General features: G+C 31.7%; 1 long non-coding RNA gene across 1 annotated transcript; it reads left to right on the plus strand.

The window, feature by feature from the left end:
• Positions 1–2,875: 2,875 nt before the first annotated feature.
• Positions 2,876–3,647, plus strand: LOC108368988 (uncharacterized). The gene is made up of 3 exons (XR_001848444.1): positions 2,876–2,896; positions 3,264–3,459; positions 3,536–3,647. It is a non-coding gene; the product is annotated as an uncharacterized LOC108368988 (long non-coding RNA).
• The last annotated feature ends 141 nt before the right edge of the window (positions 3,648–3,788 follow it).

Consider the following 3,788-nt stretch of genomic DNA (forward strand, 5'->3'; position numbering starts at 1 on the left):
GTCTTAAAAAAAAATAAAATTTGTAAAGACTGAAGAGAAATCTATCGAAAACATTCCTGAAAAAATTTTCTAAATACAATAGGTAATTAGTTATATGGATCCGAAAAAATGGCCGTTTGACCAAAATGTCAAAATTCTAGACCCTCCAACTCGGAGTGTGTTTGACCGATCCCATTGAAATTTTGTGTCATAACTACTATTTTTTAGGACTAACCTTGGTGCAAATTTCATCCCGATCGGAAGACATAGATTTCAAAAGTTGGGTCACTTGAGGTGAAATGCCCCATATGTATAATTATTATCATTCCTTTGAAATGCATTCAAATTCGCATCAATTTAAAAATAAATCTGAAAAGATTGTTTGTATTTTTTTTTTAGTTTTCTGGAATTTTGTGGGAAATTATTCATAGTGTAAGGGAACAGACCTTAATTTTTTAACTACACAGCTGGTAGCTTTGACAGCGTTCCAAGCCATCATTTGACCAAACGAGTTTTTGAAGTAAATCAAAGCAAAATAAAGTAAGTAAGGCGTGCAAAGCAAGCCTGCATTGGGCCAGCGCCTTTAGAGCAATAGTAGAAAATAGTTTAAAAAATTGTGATCGTCATCCCAAAGGTCGAAGATACGACAATTACTTGAAAATATTGGCTTTAGGTGTATACTTTCTCCTTTAGCATTGAAGCCCATTCTTAGGTTTCCGGAAGAGAGAACTCTTGACGAGTTCGTTTCGGGATGGCCCCATGACCCAGGTTGTAGCAATAGTTCCATTAAATGTTTAGAGTTAAGATCACGAGTTTTTTCGCAGGGCCAAAAATTTGTATCAATTTCGTGTGACGAAATGTCACTAAAGAGCCATATGCAGTATATTCCAAAATACGATAAAATTGTAGGAGTTGAAGACTATGGCGACGAGAATCGCACCTGTAGGATTGGTAATAGCGCAATGACTCTTATGGTCCAAGGTATCAGTGGGGTATCGTGGGCTCATCCGGTATCATATTTTATAGTTCATGGTTCCTGTAAAGGAGATGTAACCAAAAAATATATTTTTGAGGCCATTGATCAAATACAGAATATAGGTCTCATACCTTGCCATTTTGTGTGTGATCAGGGTTATAATTTCATAAATTTGGCTCGCATTTTAGGGGTTTCAGAACAACGACCATATTTTCAAGTAAATGGTAAGGGCATATTTTTTTCTTTTGATACCCCTACCTCCTTAAAAGTACGAGAAATTGCCTAGAAAATTCTAAAAATAAGGTAAGCTTTAAATCGCGTCCGATAAGTTGAAAAGATATTATACATTTTTATAATAAAGATTCACAGAACCCTGTTCGTTGCGCTCCAAAGCTATCGGAAGCACACATCTTTCCTAATAGTTTCCAAAAAATGAGTGTTAAACTAGCATCCCAGGTCTTTAGTGACACTGTTGGTTCAGGTATGTTAGCCGCTTACAGTTCGGGAAATTTGACTTGTGCTCCCGCAAGATTTTTTAACACCGCGGAATACGTTTTATTTTTTAATAAGCTCTTTGACATATTTAATAGTAGTAATGTTGATGCCATTTTGCCAACGAAAAAAGTTTTTTCAGCAACAGCGGAACAAATTAAATTTTTGGAAGATGCTTTAGAAATTTTGAATACAATTAGAGTAGAAGATGAAACTGGGTCTGACGTTACAAATTCTTTCAATTACATCAAGGGTTGGATATTAAATATTAATAGTTTAAGACGTTTGTGGCGCTTTTTGTTGCACGATGGTTTCAGTACCTTACAAATGAGACGACTTTGCCGGGACGTTTTAGAGAACTATTTCGGACAGATAAGAATAGGGGGTGGCAGAAGTGTAAGGATAACACCTACATGTTCTGCAATATCTTTAAAAAGTCTTGGGTTTACGATATATATTGTAATAAATGGAAACTGCCAACCCGTCTCACAAAACGAACGTTTTTTTTACCAGAACAGTGCAATCAAATATTAGAAAATGTGTGCAATGACAATGTAGTTCGGGATATTTCATGGTAGAAATTTCAAAGTCTACCTCGACCAGAGCATACGTTTAACAGACTTAGATTAGAGGAACAGCATGATGCCGAGGATTTAGAAGTACATTTCTTAAATGAGAATGCGTACGCTTATTTTCGCGGCTATCTTTACCTTAAAATTTTTAAGACACATACTTGCTCTCAACCCTTGCCATATTTAGATAACGACGAGACCCTCAGTCAATTTTATTTCACCCAGCAAAGACCAATTGACCGATGTAATTTGATTAAGCCGCCTCAGCAACTCCTAGATTATTTGAAAGAATTAGAAAAACGTTTCCTTAAAGAATTTGATTCAACTTGTCACAGAATAGGTGTAGGCCAAATTTTATTTGATAAGTTAAAAAGTGTCAGACCATATTTGTGTTGTACCAGTTCAACAGTAATCTTGTGTTGGCCTTATTCATAAGGATTAGAATCTTCCTTTTTTATTTTAATTTTTTAATAGAGACCTTAGCACCCCTAATTTCAGAACAAAAATCTTGTGTGTTTCGCATCTGTAGAATAAATTTTTGGAATTGGTAAAATAGCATTATATTATTCATAAGTGGATGTACATTCGTTTAAAATCATTCTTATGTTAGTATTTTTGTAAATATGTAAATGTGTTTATTTGCTTTAAAAGCAATAGTTATTTTCTTTACTACTGTATAGCAGTATTATATTTTATGAAGTTTGATTTCATATTTCTGAAATTTTGACGCATTTTAAGTTTTTTCTTTTTTGTAAATTAATGTTATCGTTTTTTGTTCAAAAATTAAATACTTTATATTTTTACTTATTTTTGATTTAATTTTCCATATTATTCTGACGCATCTTAAGTTTTTTCTTACACAGAGAAAATGATACAGGTAAAATGCAAGTTTTTTAAAAGAAATTGTAAAATAAAATTTTTTGGTATAATTTTACTTCATACAAAATAAAAAATACAGTATTTGTACTTACGACTTTAAAACGAAACATTCGCAAAACAAAAACGGTCGTTATAATATACTCACTTTTTTTACTGAGCAGAACAATCGACATTAAAGAAATAGCGTCAAAAATGCGTATTTTAAAAACTTAAATGAAACATTTTAGAATATTTTCCCAACAAGTTGTAGAGCGACACAATTTTCAACAATCAAAAAAAACTAGACATTTTTAAAATAAAAACGTTAAAATATTTTCAATCAGTTAGGTATGAAAAATATTTAAAACTAAAATATTTTGCATTAGAATTTAAAAAGATACCTAGCTATAATGAAAAACTTTCATATGTTTGCATCATTTGTCGGAAAAATTGTGTTCAGATAAATAAGTTACTTCAATCTTCAGAAAAGGCGATGAAGTTATACAAACAATCCTGCCATTCTAACCCCTATAACTACATATAAGGGACATTGGTGGACTTCTTTGACCGAAAAAAGCTTTGGTAAGAGTAACTTACAAAAACAAATTCTTATGGGTTATTAAATAATAATTTAAAATTTTCTTTATTTAAATTACAGGATTTGACCAGCGTGAAGCAAAACTAGCAGGCCCAGCTTGGAAGTGAGGCAAGAACATCTGTATGTATGTATATAGTAATATGTAAAACATCTGTATTTCATTTATTAAATGTTGTAACTTATTTATAAGTATATTTATTTATAAGTATATCAATATATTTTTTACCATGTGTGCACCAAACGACTTGTTGTGATTTAATAAAAATAAAATTTGAATATCATATTTGAAAACTCATATTTTTAAAATGAAGAA

Source organism: Rhagoletis zephyria, unplaced genomic scaffold, assembly GCF_001687245.7.
Source record: "Rhagoletis zephyria isolate East Lansing unplaced genomic scaffold, Rhagoletis_zephyria_1.1 Rzeph_scaffold_00055, whole genome shotgun sequence".
NCBI classification, from domain to species: Eukaryota; Metazoa; Arthropoda; class Insecta; order Diptera; family Tephritidae; genus Rhagoletis; species Rhagoletis zephyria.